At 40.8% G+C, this 19,864-nt stretch overlaps 1 protein-coding gene across 7 annotated transcripts in view; it reads left to right on the top strand.

Moving 5' to 3' along the window:
• Positions 1–19,864, top strand: part of LOC5577066 (RING finger protein nhl-1) — a 191,440-nt gene that overhangs the window by 90,120 nt on the left and 81,456 nt on the right. Inside the window, exon 1 of one of the 7 annotated variants that reach the window (XM_021840647.1) lies at positions 5,702–6,446. The exons of 5 other annotated variants lie outside the window; for them this stretch is intronic. The gene's annotated coding sequence lies outside the window, so the exon portion shown is untranslated. Of the gene's footprint in view, positions 1–5,701; positions 6,447–19,864 lie in introns of those variants that run through there. One more of the 7 variants, XM_021840654.1, reaches the window with a different exon arrangement.

Below are 19,864 nucleotides of genomic sequence, written 5' to 3' on the forward strand. Positions count from 1 at the left end.
ATACATGAGATTTATATTCTAAAAAAAAATCTCCGATTTCATGCCGCATTTCATTGCCTCACACAACTACACTTGTAAATAGAAGGTGCTTACCTTTTCCATTGTAATTCAGCAGCAAGCAATTGTGTTTTGGATCCCATATTGCGTTCACTACACTTCCACTGAACAAATCTTTTATTCACTTTCCTCAAAGGAACACATTTCCACCGGGATTTCAATATTTATAAAGTTTTATCAACCGCATCACTCAAAACTATTATGGCGATGGTTTTCACTTGTTGCGAATCGACGCCGCCACCGCACAATGAGACATGCTTGTGTTTATAGTCTAAAATATCCAACCTTTTTTCTGTTGTATTAATTTTCAGTGCGAGAAGGTTGGGCAAAGCATAGAAACTTGAAACTCATACGTTGTTTGCTTTTCGATTCTCTCAAATTACAGAAACCATCTCTACGAAGCATAAAATCATACCAAGTGTTTATCAATTTGGACCACCCAAAATAATAACTGTGGAGCTTAGTGCGATGCGTCGGGACGCGTCTATCGTGTGTGCAAAATCATCGCAATCATTGAGCGCAGTGATGTCAGGGTTGCTATCTGTAAAATCATAGCATTTAATGTGGATTGATCACAAAAATCATTAAAATTTTATTAAATCAGTGATCTTATGATGGAAAACTATTCGCAGAATGATAAGTTTTTATAATATGCAGCAAATGTTCCGAAAACAAGCAAATAACAATTGCTAGAAAAATCTGTCACCAATCACCTGGCAACACCGTCATCCCTTGTAAACATAAACCGTACCGATGCATAACAAAAATATGCGATAAATCCAATAAAAAAAACAGACAAATTTCGTTGCCCTCCATTAAATTGTAATGTTTTCTTTTGATATGTACGATTGAACAGTTGATTTTGATTTCTAATACTCGTCAATCTACTAAATTTCCCATGTGTTTACATAAAAATATGCTCAACACAAATGTTATATTTTTTGTTTGTTTGTTTTGAAAATATACATGGAAAGGCGACACTACATCAATGATGATTCTAATGATTCTTTGAGTTACACGCCGCTTCACCTTAAGAGGAAAATAACCATCATCGTTTTACACATTTTCAAAATCAGTTGTTTTGCTCAAAATTGAAGCAATGCTCAAAAAAATCTATCATTGCATTGCACTTTCTATCTGATATACGATGCTAGATTTTATAAAGATTGATTGAAATTTGAACAAAAAAAAATGGTTTTCAAATGCAAATGGTTGCTGATGATTGAATGATAGATTCTTGAGCCTGAACTACATGTATGAACAAATATGATCATTAGCATGTGTGAATAAAATTATAAAGAACTTCTTTGAGTAAATGCCTTCTGATCTACAAGCGTCACTAGTGATCTTTTGGAGGATTATGAACAAGGTTGATACCTGTACGGACTCTTATTAGACACTCTAACAAGATTTGAGTTCAAGGTTAGGGATCATCCAAAAATGATGTCCAGCATTAGGGGGAGGGGGGTCTACGAAAGTGTGACAGTACGTGTAGAAGATATTGGAAAAAGCGTGACAGAGCAGGGAGGAGAGGTCTTGAAATTTCAAAAAACGATGGACGTCATATTTGAATCGTCTCTTACACAACAACAACACAATTATTTTTACGATGGCAACACTGATAAAATGATTCGAATAATCCAAATACAGTCATGAATCCTATAAGACACACGAATGGAAGGCGTTATAGGAGACCCAGGGCTTATGTTACTTTATCTGGAGGTGTTGTTGAATATGTCGTATGCGTTAAAGATAGAGACTGCCTTCGCCGAAGTTTCAGTACACAGTACGATCGACCTTTAGAAGTTGAGAATGTTCCTTTTAGTTGAGAAGTTCTCCAAAAGGGGCGCTTTTTCGAACTGGCACTATATGAATCCTTAGGGGTGAGAATGTAATCTTTGACACATATGACATCTCCAAATTTTGATGACTTGGAAGGTTGGTGTCTTGGGAAGAGTTGTTCAATAGCTCAAGGGCTGACATGCAATGCTCATTGAAATATGGAATTCTGCCACCAGGCAGTGCCAGTGTGCATGAAAGTTTGGTTTTACGGATATTTCAGGTATCTAACGAGTCAAAAATATGGCATCTTCGGCAAAGTTTTCACTAACATGCAGTTCTAGTAAGCTTTGGCAAATCTGCTCAGTTAGTCAAGGGTTATCATCGTTCGTGCTAGTTGATACCTGAGAGTCAGGAGACAGCTCACTGACAGTTAGCATGTTTTGTTGCCTTCTGTGATTTCTTTCTTCAATTTTTGGATTGTCAGATGAATTTATTTTGGTCAAAATCATTTTCACTTCTTGTTGTTCACTATTAAAAATTATATGAAAATAAAAAAAATCAACAATAGTTTGCCAACATACAACTTTTGAAATGTGAAATCAACAAAAAAACACCTAGAAATTTCAATTAAGTTTGCTTGAATTTGGACGGGTTTTCACGCTCTGACCTTCGAATGTGCGGTTTTTCAGTGACAGTTGGTGACAGGTCCCCTTGACTTTTGGAAGCTCGTAATCTAACCCAGCTGTATCCTCTCTCTCAGGTTGATACAAAACTTTGTCACCAGGTGGTAAAGGGAGAATTTTTTTTTGCCGATATTTTAGGAGTCTGACCATTTGGAAGGATGGCATCTGCTCCAAAGTTGTTCAATAGCTCAAGGACTATCATAAGATAATGATGGTGTCTTTGATAAAGTTATTCAATAACTCAAGAACTATCATAATTTGAGTCACGAGATCAGTGTTGATAGACTTACACTCAAAATCTCAATCAATACGCTCTCCCGTGAGAGCAAACTCATTAGAGATCTGCTTCGCAAATCTCATGCTTGAGATTTTGATGCCAAATCAACTCAATCAACTCAAACCGTAAAAAATGATTCAATCGCTTAACCCGTCGAAAACTCGTGAAATCCGAATGTTGTTGTTTACGTTAGAAAGGATTAACATAATTTTACCAGACAAACACGAAATTATTGCCGTGTGTGAGTAAACTGTGGAAATACGAGACAATGAGGTAAAAAGGTGAGCCAAATCATCCATGATTTTTTGACTGCCGAGTTGCATGATTGACAACTCACGCATGAAAAATCTCAAGCGTGAGTTGTGAGAAATTGAGTTTTTCACAACACTGCACGAGATTCAAGATTGCTGCTATGTGATACTTGTGTGCATGAAAGTTTCGTTGTGCTGATATCTCAGGATCCTGACCATACAGAAAGATGTCGTTTTCAGAAAAGTTGTTTAGTAAGTCAAGGGCTATCATTCTTCGAGCTGGATGATTCAAACCTTTGCCACCAGATGGCATCAGTGTAAATGAAACTGTGTCAACTTGCTAAAAAAAATGATAGTTTCCAATCAACCTAACAACTCTATCGAAGACACCATATTTTCACATAGTCGGAATCCTGATTTTTTTTCAAAAGAAAAAAAATATGCTGACTAGCCGCCTGCTGGCTAAATCAAGAGTGTTTTACTTAAATAAAGATTGCCTCTGAGCTACTGAATAATTTCGCCAAAACAGCTTCTTTCTAAGTGAATAGGATGTCAAGCTACTCAAAAATTTTGCGGAAGACGTCATCTTTCCAAGTGGTTAGGCTTCTGCGATATCCACAAAACAGAAGATTCGTGTTCTCTAGCACCACGTGGTGGCAAAATCTCGGTTTCATGGCTCAAACAGTTGAAGCATTTGACTTACCGTTTCGATTCATATTACGGACATCTTCAAATTCCGGACACACTGCTTTGAATGGGAAACATTTCAAATTTTGCTGTTCAAAAGTTCTCATTTTCGAGGCTCATTTTAATAAGCATTTTCATTGATATGTATGAAAATTTATGATACTCAACTGGATTAGACGTCTTTTTACACGGATAAAAATCTGATCCCCACACCATGATTTACAAATCATGAAATTCATAAATTGGTTAGGTCATAATATCAGGATCACAAATCATGGTTCCTGGAGTCATAATCATGATTCCTCATAAGCGTAACATCCAGTGTGAAAACACTAAGCGGCGCACTTTGCTTCATCTTATTCGTATTGATCCCTCGAAATTCAAGATGACGTAGTGGTTGAGTGGTAGAGTACGTGGCTCACAATCGGAAGGTTTTAGGCTCGAATCTCAATGTAAGCTTTTTTTATTTATTTATTTTTATTTTGTCGATCATAAACGGATGCGCGGCTCAGCATTTTTGGCATTTGAATCATGATTCCGAGCAATCAGCTACAAAAACCTAACGCGTGTGTTGCGTTACGGCAATCTGACTCATGATATCATGAGTCCAAATCATGGTGTATTTTCATAAGACGAAAACACGCTGGAATCATGATATCATGAGTCATAATCTTGTTTTTGGATTCTGATTTCTACCCGTGTAGTGGTTTGACGACTTCAATTGATAATTTGGCTTTCCTATTTACGATTTTCATTAACTGTCCGGAATTCGAAACAAAGTGTCCGGAATATGAGGTAAAAGTTATGCAGTGTCCGGAATAAGAATCATAAAAAGTCCACAAATTTCTATTTATTTAAACTTATTCATGTTACGAAATCAAAAACTTCAACCAGCATTGAAAAGCTAAATGTTTCAAAGGCTCGATTGCACAGAGGAATCATACAGTATGATTTATTTTATACGCTTTTTAATGAGTGTCCTGGTGGCAAAATCTCGAATCTTTCTGGTAGAAAAATGATAGATCTTGAGCTACTGAAAAACTTTGCCGAGGAAATCATCTTTCAGGTCAGGATGTTGAGATAATTGCCAAACAAAGTTTTATGCTCACTATGGGTGGCTCAAGGTAGCGCTTGAACTACTAAGCAACTTTGCCGAAGATACTATCTTTCTAAGTAGTCAGGATCCTGAAATATCAGAAAAATCAAATTTCGATGCCCACTAGCATAGCTTGGTGGCGGAATTCAGCATGTTAGCTCTTAATCTACTGTTTTGATTAATATTACGGAAACTTAAGACCTTTATGAAGTATAACTCAGCATAGAGCATACAAGATAAATCATTCTTATTATTCAGCGTTATCGAGCGTCAGAAACCTTTAAATTTTAAATGATGGGTAAAGAATACGCTTCCGCAACATGAATAATTTTAAATACATCGAAATGTTTGGCCTTTTCATGATTCGTATTTCGGACGCTTCCTCACTTTTGCCTCATATTCCGGACACTGTGATTCGAATTTCAGACAGCTCATGGGAATCATTATAGAAAATTCAAATCAGAGTTGGACATTAGAAGTTTGCATAGATTTTTATGGAAAAAGCGTATTGAAAGGAGCCTCGTAAATGAGTATGTTGAGGCGGCAAAAATTGAAACATTTCGTGTGAAATCTTTCGCATATAAATTACAGTGTCCGGAATTTGAAGCTGTCCTTAATATAACGTTACTGAATAATTTTCACGAGTTTATGACTATAACAAGAAAATCGCCAGTCATGCTTTGAAAATATTACAACAAAAAATATTGTTTCATAAGAAGATCATTCCAATCAATGTTACCCCATTCTACGGTACTGATCATTCCCACATTGTCTCAATCCGAACGGACAGGCACGATCGACAAGCAAGGGCAACTTCTATACTTGTATGTGCGACTTTTCCACGGGAGGAAAACTGTTTTCCCACACAGAAACTCGTGCGCTCGAGAAACCTGACCAAAATTCGGCTGCACCAGCTAGTCATCTTCCGTTCGCTCGACCGTAAATAAGCCAATCGCAGATCCCAGCTAGCAATCTTTCGAACGTCGGTCTTTTCATTTTAGTTGGAAGCATTTCGGTGGAAAATTTTCGAAGTGCAGTGCCGAGCAAAGCCGTGAGAAGAAGCGTAAACTCAACCGAGCTGTGATTTTTTTTTCGTTTTTTAGTCAAGAGATACGAGTACTTCTAGAAATTGGGGCTGTGCAGTGCAGCTTCAAAGGGAAAGCTGAATAGCATAAGTGCATATTGCAGGGGTTTCTCGCTTCAAGCAGTGAATAAACTGCACAATTAAAAGGTCGGAAAAGCCGAGTTCCAGTCATAGAAGGAAAAAACAAGTGAAGTAACTGGAAGAGCCCTTATAGCTGACCCATTTCTTTCCGTATATGCTTTATCATTTAAACTCATAGTGCAAAGGTAGAATTTAAGCTGCTGGGTACGCTCCGTGAGCGAAACTAAACTTCAAAAGAAGAAGAAAAGTATTTTAGTACCAGTCCCCGAACGAAAAAGTCTGTTGAACAATCCTACACTACATTAAGTACACACGAGCCAAACTGTGCAAAAGGTTAAGTTACGTACGAAGTTAATCAGAATCAAGACAGAGGAGCAGCTGAGTGATTCATCGAGTTGGTGCACAACGAAATACCAGACGAATTCTGAGTTTCACCCGAAGCAAGAAAGTACGTATATATTTACGGATGATGATGCTCAATTTCGGTACAGACTGTGGGCGGAAAGGTGGGCCGATGTGAAATTAGATGATGTCACCGTTTTGGGAACTAAAATGAGGCGATTACGATAATCTGAGGTTTTGCACAGTTGGAATTTTCTAGATTTACGTCAATAGTATACCTATCTACATTTTCAATTGAGAAATTTTCCACCATTCCGGTGAGCAATAAAACTGAGAGATGCTACTTCTCGTTTCAAGCAGAAACGCAAAATGTGCATTTTTTCGGCACATAGAAAGAATTCTTCTGCGTTTCGTGCTGCTTTGTATCAGATATACGTGAAATTCGCAGAAGCTTTGATATTGTTGCAGCTTTGTTGCATTGAACGTTTGATGTTGCAAATTTGACGTTTCTATCAAATCGCTCCAAAGAGCATTGAGGAAGATGTTTCTATTTTTTCGGTTTTCCGCAACAATAGTTTTTAGCTGGTCTTTTGAAGAGTAGCAACAAGGGTAATGCAATACAAAAATGCACATTTCATATAACTATTTATGTTTTGCAAGGAATCTTCATTACTTTGAATTTCTTCCACAGATTAGAGTTCGAATGGCTTATATCATATGATTAGACTACAGCTGACAAAAACTAGTAGAAGGTTGGTGGGTGGAATATGTGCACGTGTTAAGATTGCTGTAGGTTTCCCATTCATTGCCATATAGTCAAGTGTGGCAAGTATTTGAATGGGAATATGGCGTCGGAGAGAAGTAAACTAAAAAGAAGTACTGATGTTAAGATGTCTAGGGTTTTTTTTTCTATCTTCTTTTCTTTTGAATTGCCTAGAACACCACTTCAATCATCACATAAGTGATGTTTATCTGACGGTTGTTGGACATTTCCCAGAAAGTCAAACTTCAGAAATCAATTCCTCAGAATGCCATTCGCTATAATAGGACATAATCCAGGATCGATTTTATTCATTTTCATGGTACAAAAAAAAATGAAATAAGCTTGGTTTTGTTCAGTTTTTCATTTTAATTTTCGTTAAAAATGAATTGCCAGACGCTTTGAATCCCGGCCCTTATTAATCCAACAAATATTAGCTCGTCAATTCATTATTATGGAACCCAAGCAAAAACAATTCGGAGTTGAGTCCAAAAATACCGTATAAAAGTTGAGCAAACATCCTTGTTTCATTTTTAGTCTAAATTTATGCGATTCCTTGAATGCTGTCGTCTAATCCATTGTCAGCTTTGCGTTCGTTTCAATTTTTCATTTATTTCTTTATTCACTCGTTTATTTATTAATTTTTTTTTTCATATTTATTTTTTTTAATTTCTTCATTTACATGTTTTAAACTTATGACCCACTAGTACTATGTACTATGGTACAATTATCTTGAAATAAGTTTCATTCTGATAATTATCTTCAATCAAGTCAACCTTGGAATAAATTTCTTGACAACTTGCACCATGGAATACTAGTCATCTGTCCAGGGTATTACACAATATTCAGCTTGCAAATATCTTTTATAGACTGTTTTTCTTCTTGAAAATCGCATTTCTCGCGTTTAGTATCATAAGGGCGTAACTGCAATGACCGATTTATCTTCATCAATTTTCTTTTATGTTAATGACTTGGCCGAGAGATAGCTTATACTGCTTTTTTTATGTTGTCCTTCGTCATGTTCCATCGTTAAATGTTACCAAACAGATTGCATTTCTTGTCTTGATCCAAAGAAAAAACCGACGAAGAGAAATCGATCACTGCACATACGTCTATATGATACTCAACGCAAGATTTGTATTTTATATCTGCCTTGAAGAACAAGTTGAATTTATTGTGGAAGCCTTACAAGGCATTTATGGAACGAGTCATATCATCTAAGGGGTCATCTATGGAGGGTCTTGCCAGAAATCACGGCTCATAAAAAATTAAGAGTTTGTATGGACAAAAAGTCAGTAGGGGGAAAGACTTTAACACGCTAACCAAAATCTTATGATGTAATTTGTTTTGATGCTTTTATACCATATTCTCCCTTTTTCTGTTCTTCCTAGGTATATTGTCTTCGTCGGGGGTGACCCATTTCGCATAAAGACGTTTCGCATAAGGACGTTTCGCATACGGACGTTTGGCATAATGGACATTTCGCATAAAGCAGTTTCATACAAGAACAGATAGAATTTTAAAGAAGGCATATAATTCTCATTATGCCAAACGTCCGTATGCGAAATGTCCCACCCCCGTCTTCGTCTTATTAAGAATAATGAAATCGAATTACACAAGAGAAATCCGCTTGTCTTTCATAAAGAAGATTGGCAATAAAACGTAAAAACTACAAAATATCAAAGCCTGTTTGCACAAGAGTGGCCCATATTGATCATACTACGAAAATCATAAGCTACATCCTTCAAATTTGCTTAGCTTTTGGAGGTCCAAGAAGCTACTGTGAAGCAGAATCCATTAACTCAGAGGAGGGGCTTAACGAGATTGAGTTGACGGATTCCAAACTAAGTTTCAGAGTAGCTTCTGGGGATTCAAATGAACCAATTTGGCGTGTAACTAACTTGCGATCTTTTCAAGTTGATTTTTTTTTTCAAATCCCTTTCGTGGCAAAGTAGCGCAGTTGTGCTGGACATAGTTTTTTTTCAAATGGCTCATAACTGGGCTTGATTAACATAAACATTCTCTCTGTCTTCAGTTGTTCATGACCAATGAGCACCTCATGAAGAGTGAAATTCATTTTGAAGCGTCACCACTTAGCAAGAGAAATTTGCTCATATAGGTGAAAAATCACCTGTCTCGAGAGGGACATAGTATTGGACCATCCTAATAGGAACATTATTACCGTCTTGTAATAATTCCGGTTAAATACTGTTGTACATCTTTAGTTGTCTTCATTCTTGTGTTTGTTTATAGATATTTTATGGTTCCATTTTACATTTTGAATGCTTTGCATTGCTGGTTTGTTTCAATTGTTAACCTAATCTAACTACTACTCAATCTACTGTGGAAACAATCCACGAATTAACTCATGATCTGGGGGCCCAGATAGCCGTAGCGGTAAACGCGCAGCTATTCAGCATGACCATGCTGAGGGTCGTGGGTTCGAATCCCACTGGTCGAGGATCTTTTCGTAAAGGAAATTTTCTCGATTCCCAGGGCATAGAGTATCATCGTATCTGCCACACGATATACACATGCAAAAATGGTCAATCGGCAAAGAAAGCTCTCAGTTAATAACTGTGGAAGTGCTCATAAGAACACTAATCTGAGAAGCAGGCTTTGTCCCAGTTGGGACGTAACGCTAAAAAGAAGAAGAACTCATGATCTGAGTTTTGAGATGTTTCTTTAAATTTTTGTTTGATGTTATCAGTTGTTCTATAAATTGGTTTAATCTCGACTGTTTCGCGTATATCTGGTATTTTAGTAAACCTTCTAAGGTTGTTGATGAATCTAAGAAATTTGTTTTGGATTATTTGTAATTTCCTCTTATGCGTTTTCGCACAGTTATTCCATATTGGGGAGACATATATTATTACCGGCAAAACTATTTGCTTGTATGCAGCAGTTTCATTGGCCAATGACAAATTTGAATTCCTGTTTATCACAATATTGAGCTTATTTAAGAGTATTTGACATTTTGTTTTATCAATTTGTGTTCTGATAATTATTTTTTTATCGAGTGTAAGACCTACCAATCAATTGGATTGTCAGCTATTATGATTTTACAATCTTGCGAAGGCTCAAGCCTGTCTTATTGTTATATGGAAACATAATACATTGCGTTTTAATTTTGTTGAATTTGATTTTTCAGATTTCTCGACCACGTGAACGTGTTACGTATTTATGGCATCACGCCACGTGTTCTAGAAGAACGCGGAAGCATCTAGCACATGGAATAGTCGCGATGCGCGTAGCTCGGTCACTCACTCGTGATCTGCGAACTCACGGAGTTCACCCGCTCCCTGTAGGACCTCTTGACCACAGAGGCATCAGCAGGGTCGAATCGGGAATCGGAAGCTGCGTGTGTTTTGCGACGAATTGGAAATGGCGTGAAAGATTTCAGTCTCACTCTTTTATGGCTCGTTCCGTACGGAACACTCATAAATTTGGAATGTTTTTTGTTATTCTGTTACACAAAGTGTCATACGCAGTACTGTAGAAAGTTGTCTGATACGATGACATTTTCCTAAATCATGAGCAGTGTTGATAGACTCACACTCAAATCTCAATCAATACGCTCTCCCGTGAGTCATTACAGATCTGCTTCGCAAAACTGACGCTTGAGATTTTGATGCAAAATCACTCAATCAACTCAAACCGCAAAAAAGGATTCAGTCACAAAACCCGTCAAAAACTCGTGAAACCCGAATGTTGTTGTTTACGTTAGAAAGGATTACTATAATTTTACCAAACTAACAAGAAACTATTGCCGTGTGGGAGTAAACTGTGGAAATACGAGACAATGAGTCAAAACGGTGAGCCAACTCATCAAAGATTTTTTGACTGCAGAGTTGCGTGATTGACAACTAACGTATGAAAAATCTCAAGCGTGAGTTATGAGAAATTGAGTTTTTCGCAACACTGATCATGAGTTTTCTTATAGATATCCGAGTTTTCCAATCATAAACCAGAAGAACGGTTTGTTCTCGCTTGTTATGTCGAATATGACACACATCCACATACACATACATACATACATACGGAAAACGATAGACATAAACAAAACCGTACCATTTTCTTGTGACGCCATCGTGGAAAGCTACATTCAATTGACATTTTTATTTCGTGCGTCGTTTGATGGCTCGTGTTGTTGCTGAAGTAGCGTTGGGCGATTTTGAATCGATGTTGAAATCGAATGCGAATGCTTTTGGTCTCATTTTAAACGTGCTTCCGATTCGAATCAATTCAGTAACATCGATGTACTGAACAAATTTGCCCAACGCTATGCTGAAGGCAAAGGCTGTCGGATGTCAACGAAAACGTGTCGGCTTTCATGATTGCTAACAACACTAGTTATACGAAATTGAGGAAATACCTACTAAGAAGACTGTTCGCAACAGCGAAAGATCGTAAGCGACGCACACCGATGTTTCCGTGCTTCGCCCAGAACACAATCGGAGGATGCCAACCCGAACGCAAGAGAACGCCGTGATGAGTGGGAGAAAGTACAGTCGACCGTTTTCGTGCCGTAAACCTCGTGGCCAATCAGTGGCAAGGATGCTCCGACCAATCAGAACATTTGCAACATTCAATCCAGACTATAAAAGTAGATGTAAGAAAAGCTGTAGGCTTATAAGTTTTTTGTAATTCAACCAGTGCACAAGTAAAAAGTGAAGTTTGTAAACCAGTGTTTTTATTCAGAAGAAGAAAGTTTCTTCCCGTTCAAGTGCCAATCCAGTTCCAGTGACGCATCGAGGCTTGAGTGTCCGATTAATTGCAGTGTTTGCTCCCATCACCCAGTGTCGCAGCTCGCTACCAAAACTAATATTCACTAGCTCTTTTCAGAGCTAACTCAAGAGTTGTTTAGGCGACGCTCTCCACTGGGTGAATCGTAATTTGTTCTTTGCATCGGCACCAAGCGTTGCGTTCCATCGTTGCATGTTGGCAGTGAGCCAACGGAGTTTCATCGTCATCGTTGTGTGTGTGCGCGCTGGCAGTGGGCCAGCACGAACGTTGTCGGCCATTCAGCGTCGGCAATCCTCTTTCGCGTGTGTGTGCGCGTGGTAGTAGTGTATTACCACAGTCGCATCGTCGTCGACCTTCCAGCGTCGTTTTCCAACAGCGGCAAGAGCCGCCATTGAGTGTGTGTGAGTGTGTTTGGCAGTGAGCCAACACGTCTTCGTCAACGTTATCGTCGGCAGTGAGCCGACTGCATCGAAGCCTCTCGAGTGTGCTCGGGTTTCCAGTAGTTGGCAGTGGGCCGACTGACTGCTAGCTCGGCTACCTTGAATTCGTCGTGATACATGTTGGCAGTGTGCCATCATATTGTGGTCCTTCGAACCGGATAAGTGAGTGAAAAAGTAATACAGTCCACTGAAGAACGAACTACTGTGTGAGAAGTGAACTTTTCTCTGAAGATCGGAAGTGATAGTAAGTGAACTGATAGTGAAACTAACAATCTGATGATCGAAAAACTGAAACTAGAGCCGATCTAAATAACTGTGATGACTGAAGGAAACGTTACGAACCAAAAGTGAAAAGTGAAAACGAAAAGAAAACTCGAAACAAATCAAGTGATTGAATTGCCACTACTCGTGGCGATAATTCCAAATGTCATTGAGACATACACCGCTGAAGAGCAACCAGCAGCCGATCATGGAGGACGCGAAGAGCGTGATACATCAGCGTGGGCAGGTAAAGGGTAAGGTCACCGCAATTTCCAATTCGCTGGAGAGAGCGGAGGATGACCCTTCTCAGGTGAGTCTCCCGTTACTAAAAGTTTTTTCGAAGAAGTTGGAAACTCACTATGCTGAATATATCGCTTTGCACAAAGAAGTGCTGCGGCTTGTTCCTCCGAACAAAGTTGATGAACAAGACGAAAAATTAAATGAGTTTGATCATCTTCATACTGAAGCTCTTGTCCGCTTGGAAAATTTGATGGAATCTTTGCAAAAGGATCATCGTGTTTCTAACGTTGCGTCACAACATGATAACTCTTCCAGAATTATCATTCAACAAGCACCACTTAAAGCTCCCATCCCAACATTCGATGGGAAATACGAAAACTGGCCACGTTTTAAGGCGATGTTTGAAGACATCGTCGGGAAAGGTTCTGATCCCGATTCCATCAAATTACATCATTTGGAAAAGTCTTTAATTGGTGCTGCAGCCGGAATCATTGATTCCAAGACATTGGCCGATAATAACTACAAACATGCTTGGACAATTTTGACTGAAAGATACGAGAACCCTCGCATCATCATTGATACACATATTTCTGAGCTTTTGAGTATGAAGAAGATGAACAGGGAATCCTACCGGGAACTAAGGGAGTTGGTTGATACGTGTTCTCGGAACATTGAGGGTCTCAAATTCATGGAACAACCAGTGGAAGACACTGCTGGGTTGATAATCAACAAAATTTTGGTGTCTTGTCTAGACCCTACTACGCGTAAACAGTGGGAACGCACTATTAACCATGGGGATTTGCCTAAGCTGGATGCAACTCTGTCGTTCTTGAAGGATCAATGCCGCATTTTGGAGCGGTGTGAAGTGGATAATCCATCTACTGCTGCTAAGTCCCAACCAGGGAAATCCGTTTCGTCGAATGTTAAACCCACTAGCGTCAAGGTTCACACTGCAACATCTGATGCTAGCAACGAGTCGTGCAGTTTTTGTGGCAAATCCCATTTTTGTTATCAATGTCCTGAGTTTCGCAAATTGTCTGTGGCCGCACGTGTCAGCAAGGTAAAAGAATCTCGTTCTTGTTTTAATTGTCTCCGTCGCGGACACAATTCCGTAGATTGTTTGTCCAAAAACCGTTGTTCAAAATGTGGCAAACGACATCATTCCTTGCTACATGAAGATGGGAAGAAGTCCGATGAAAGTGTAAGCTTTACTCCTGCTTCTGCTCAGAAGCCAACCGATGTTGGTCAGAAGCCAGTTATTGATTCTCCTCAGTCTTCGAGTACTGATTCTGTTCAGTCTACTACTGTTTCCTCCTCGTGTTCTCAGAACGTCGAACTCCCAAACGTGTTATTGTTGACTGCTATGGTTCATCTGCTCGACAAATCTGGTCATCCCGTGCCATGCCGAGCCTTCCTAGATTGTGGAGCTCAAACAAACCTACTTTCCAGCTCTATGTTTGAGAAATTAGGTTTTGACGGATTTCCTGTAAACGTCGATATTGTTGGAGTCAGTTCTACTCGCAGTAAGTCTAATTGTCTGGTCAACGTGAAACTTCGCTCTCTGTGCAGTGACTATGGAACGACTCTCAAGTGCTTGGTAACCACCAAGATTACGAATCCCTTACCGTCCAAATCAATCAACATTGCTCAATGGAATATTCCCTCCAATGTCAAGCTGGCTGACCCTAACTTTCATGTCCCTGCAACTGTAGATTTACTGATCGGGATGGGTCATTTCTTCGAGTTGTTGAAAATTGGACACATCGTGCTTGCTGAAGGTCTTCCCGAATTACGAGAGACAGAGTTAGGATGGGTGATTGCCGGAGAAATCCGTGATGAATTGCCAACAGTTGTGAATGTTCAGCAGGTAAATTGTGTAGCTGTCGAGTCGCTCAATGAGACAGTTAAGCGTTTTTGGGAAATTGAAGAGATTGAATGCAATCCTGCGCCCACCGGCGAAGAGGACGAGTGTGAAGAGTTGTTCCGTAACACTTGTCGGCGCGACTCGAGTGGTAGATACATTGTGAAACTACCAACCCGTGACAACATCAACCAACTGTCTGATAATCGAACCTTGGCCCTTCGTCGTTTTTTCTTTCTGGAAAGACGGTTGCTAAAGGATCCCGTGCTCCACCAGCTGTACTCTAATTTCATTGAAGAGTACAAATCACTTGGTCACTGTAAAGATGTTGTTGAAGCAAACGATTCCCCTGAAATGCTTAAATACTACATGCCACATCACGCCGTTCTAAGGCCGTCGAGCACAAGCACTAAATTAAGAGTAGTGTTTGATGCGTCGGCAAAGCCTCCATCAGGTGTATCGCTCAATGAGGTGTTGAAAATAGGTCCAGTGGTTCAGAGTGATTTGCTATCGATACTCTTGAGGTTCCGTAAACATCCATTCGTTTTCACAGCCGATATTCAAAAGATGTATCGGCAAATACTTATCGATAAGGAGCAAACTGCTCTGCAAAGAATATTCTGGCGCTCCAATCCCACTGAGTCTATTAAGGTTCTCGAGTTGTTAACAGTTACTTACGGTACATCAGCTGCCCCTTATCTAGCAACCAGATCATTGGTTCAACTATGCATCGATGAAGGAGCCGATTTTCCTCTTGCAGCACGCATAATACAGGAAGACTGTTATGTGGATGATGTACTGTCTGGTGCAAGGACCATTCAAGAAGCAGTTGAATGTCGTCAACAGCTTCAAGCTCTATTAGCAAAGGGTGGTTTCCCCGTTCATAAATGGTGTGCCAACGATGAAGCAATTCTACAGGATGTCCCTGAGTCAGAGCGTGAAAAACTAGTACTCCTTGATGATCTGTCCGCAAATGAAGTGATGAAGACTCTCGGATTAACATGGAACCCGAGAAGCGACGAGTTTTTATTTTGTCAGTCCATCTCTTCTGAAGATACAGTCGTAACAAAACGTCAGCTGTTTTCCGAAGTCGCGAAAATGTTTGATCCGTTAGGTCTACTCGCACCTATTACCGTTCTTGCTAAGCGTCTGATGCAACAAACGTGGGCTTCCAAAATTGGTTGGGATGAGTCTCTGACTGAGGATCTCTTAGCTGATTGGTTGCACCTTCGAAATTCCCTCGAAACCGTCCGTGACATCAAAATTCCAAGACCGATCATTGGCTTGGGCTACGAGTCTGTTGAGCTACATGGCTTCGCGGACGCTTCTGGCATAGCGTACGGAGCTTGCCTATATGTTCGCAGCATTCTTCCAAACGGTTGTTGTGTCGTTAGACTGTTGTGTAGCAAATCTAAAATCGCCCCAATCCAAGAGTTAACAATTCCTCGAAAAGAATTATGCGCAGCCGTACTGCTGTCTAGGTTGGTAAAAAAGGTCAATTCGACTTTGCAAAGCCAGTTCTCCGCCATATGCCTTTGGTCGGACAGTCAGATTGTCCTCTCGTGGTTGCAAAAAGCACCAGCTAAATTGCAGCCTTTCGTTCGAAACCGTGTCGCCGAAATATCAAACGATACTGGTTCTTATAAATGGTGTTACGTTCGGTCCAAAGACAATCCGGCAGATATCGTCTCCCGTGGCCAACTGCCAGGTGGTTTAAAGAACAACTCGTTGTGGTGGGAAGGATCACCATTCCTCCAATCAAGGGCTTACGAATCACCTGTTCTTGAAGAGATTCCTGATGCTTTGATGCCTGAAATGAAACCCACGTCTATCACGGCGATGCCGGTGGTGAATAATGATGATCTTCCACTTTTCAAGAAATTCGGTTCTCTTCGTAAACTGCAGAGAGTTCTCGCCTATGTGCAGCGGTTTATCAAAAATTGCCGTATCAAGAATCCAGAACATCGTGTCAAAGGTGATTGTCTTTCTATTCCCGAGCTTCGATCTGCACTCCATACAATTGTGTTGGTGATTCAGCGAGAATCTTTGTCGGATGAAATCGAAAGAGTCGAAAATGGGGAACCGTCTAAAAGGTTAAAAACACTTGGACCGTTTTTGCTCGATGGAGCTTTGCGAGTGGGTGGTCGTATCCAAAGATCTAAGTTATCGTTCGATGCCAAACATCAATATATCTTGCCAAGACATCCACTCACTGATTTGATTGTACGAGATTACCATCTGGAGCACTTGCACATTGGGCCATCTGGCCTTCTGTCTGCCCTTCGTCAACGGTTTTGGCTATTGGGTTCTCGTTCCGCTGTGAGGAAAATTACAAGGGGGTGTGTAGAGTGCTTTCGGGTAAAACCACGAAGTGCAACGCAGTACATGGGCAACTTGCCGCATACCCGCGTAACGCCTTCCGCTCCATTTGAGGTAACGGGCGTTGACTACGCGGGCCCTTTCCTAATAAAACAGGCTGGCCGAAAGTCAGTTGCGATTAAGGCATATCTATGTGTGTTCGTTTGCCTGGTGACCAAATGTCTTCATTTGGAGCTTGTCTCAGATATGTCTACGGCTGCCTTTATCGCAGCTTTGCAGAGATTTGTTAGTCGTCGAGGGCTAGTCCGTGAACTTCATTCCGACAATGGCAGCAATTTTCGTGGGGCCAAAGCTGAGCTTCATGAGTTGTATTCCATGTTTCGTGAGAATGCCGCGGTAAATCAAATCGCATCTTTTTGTCAGACAAAGGAAATTGACTGGCATTTCATACCTCCTGACGCCCCTGAATTTGGTGGTATTTGGGAGGCTTCAGTTAAAAGCACAAAATATCACTTGAAGCGCATTCTCAAAGGAACGCCGCTAACCTTTGAAGAACTATACACCTTGTTAACACAGGTAGAGGCGATTCTGAATTCGCGTCCGCTATTTTCGCATTCGGATGACCCTTCCGATGGTGAGGTTATCACTCCCGCTCATTTTCTTATTGGCCGTCCAATGACGGCCGTTCCTGAGCCCTCTTACGAGGGTTTGAATGAGAATCGTCTGTCGAAATGGCAACACTTACAACAAATGCGGGAACATTTTTGGAGGTCATGGGTACATGATTATCTGGTTAGTCTTCAGCCGAGAGGAAAGAATTTTGTTCGCTCTCCAAACCTTCGTCCTGGAATTGTAGTTCTTCTGGAGGATAAGACTCTTCCACCCCAACAATGGAAATTGGGAAAAATTACTCATGTCTATCCCGGGGAAGACGATCTTGTGAGAGTGGTTGATGTTGAAGTGGGGAATTCTGTATACAGACGACCGATAACTAAGCTTTCAATTCTTCCAATTGAAGATAACAATCCAAATGGGGGGACTCTGGATGCTGGTAACGATCGCCCGGGGGATGATGTTCGCAACAGCGAAAGATCGTAAGCGACGCACACCGATGTTTCCGTGCTTCGCCCAGAACACAATCGGAGGATGCCAACCCGAACGCAAGAGAACGCCGTGATGAGTGGGAGAAAGTACAGTCGACCGTTTTCGTGCCGTAAACCTCGTGGCCAATCAGTGGCAAGGATGCTCCGACCAATCAGAACATTTGCAACATTCAATCCAGACTATAAAAGTAGATGTAAGAAAAGCTGTAGGCTTATAAGTTTTTTGTAATTCAACCAGTGCACAAGTAAAAAGTGAAGTTTGTAAACCAGTGTTTTTATTCAGAAGAAGAAAGTTTCTTCCCGTTCAAGTGCCAATCCAGTTCCAGTGACGCATCGAGGCTTGAGTGTCCGATTAATTGCAGTGTTTGCTCCCATCACCCAGTGTCGCAGCTCGCTACCAAAACTAATATTCACTAGCTCTTTTCAGAGCTAACTCAAGAGTTGTTTAGGCGACGCTCTCCACTGGGTGAATCGTAATTTGTTCTTTGCATCGGCACCAAGCGTTGCGTTCCATCGTTGCATGTTGGCAGTGAGCCAACGGAGTTTCATCGTCATCGTTGTGTGTGTGCGCGCTGGCAGTGGGCCAGCACGAACGTTGTCGGCCGAGGGCATAGTTACGCCGCGCGTCAAGCGATGCGCAACGCGACGCGTTTGCGTCTGAACAGTTCTGGCAGGCGTCAATGCAAAACGCATGGTGCAGCGCGTATACATGACAAAGTGAACGCGATGCGATGCGCGTGCAGTCGCGTCGAACCATTCCGTGAAGTGGTTTCACGCGCGTCCGATGCTGTTTCATTTTGTTTATGATGGCGTTCGTTGCAAAAACTTTAAGTTTTTGTTAGCTAAAAAGCTTATCGTGAAGTATGTGTATAGAAGCAGGACCATCGTGTACAATTTCTGGAGACAGGTTTCAGTGGAATTTGGTACTACTGCAGGTCGCATGAATCATGGGACACCAAGTGGCGCATCAGCTACAAGTGACTGAAACTTTGATAAAGTTTTATGGGACAGACCCCCATGTTTGTTGATAGGTCATACTCGGCATTATTTTTTTTATTTCCGTACAAAAATCTTACCATGGGAGAATAGTCAAAATAGTCGTAGGTACGTGATTAATGACCAGCCTGAATTCTATTTTTATTTAGTTAAAATGTTGTTAATGATAAAAAATGTTAAGCTGGCTTGCTAAAACATCTATTTCTTTGATTTTTCTGGCGGATATTCGATTATGTAGCTGTGCCCCAAGCGATTCAAAACGCGTCACTATGTCATATATCGCGTAACACAACGCCTATCTGAAAATCTTACAAAAACGCGTCACGCGCTGCTTGACGCATCGCGTTACTATGCCCTCGGCCGTCGGCCATTCAGCGTCGGCAATCCTCTTTCGCGTGTGTGTGCGCGTGGTAGTAGTGTATTACCACAGTCGCATCGTCGTCGACCTTCCAGCGTCGTTTTCCAACAGCGGCAAGAGCCGCCATTGAGTGTGTGTGAGTGTGTTTGGCAGTGAGCCAACACGTCTTCGTCAACGTTATCGTCGGCAGTGAGCCGACTGCATCGAAGCCTCTCGAGTGTGCTCGGGTTTCCAGTAGTTGGCAGTGGGCCGACTGACTGCTAGCTCGGCTACCTTGAATTCGTCGTGATACATGTTGGCAGTGTGCCATCAAAGACTCCTTATTGAGAGTTCTAATCGTTTTTGATAGCATGTTTCTCGAAGCCACCTTTAAAGTTATCTGGAGTAACAGGTTTTTGTACTTATAGATTTTTCGATGACTATCTAGACTTGTCACTCAG

Source organism: Aedes aegypti, chromosome 2 (genome assembly GCF_002204515.2).
Source record: "Aedes aegypti strain LVP_AGWG chromosome 2, AaegL5.0 Primary Assembly, whole genome shotgun sequence".
Lineage (NCBI taxonomy): Eukaryota > Metazoa > Arthropoda > Insecta > Diptera > Culicidae > Aedes > Aedes aegypti.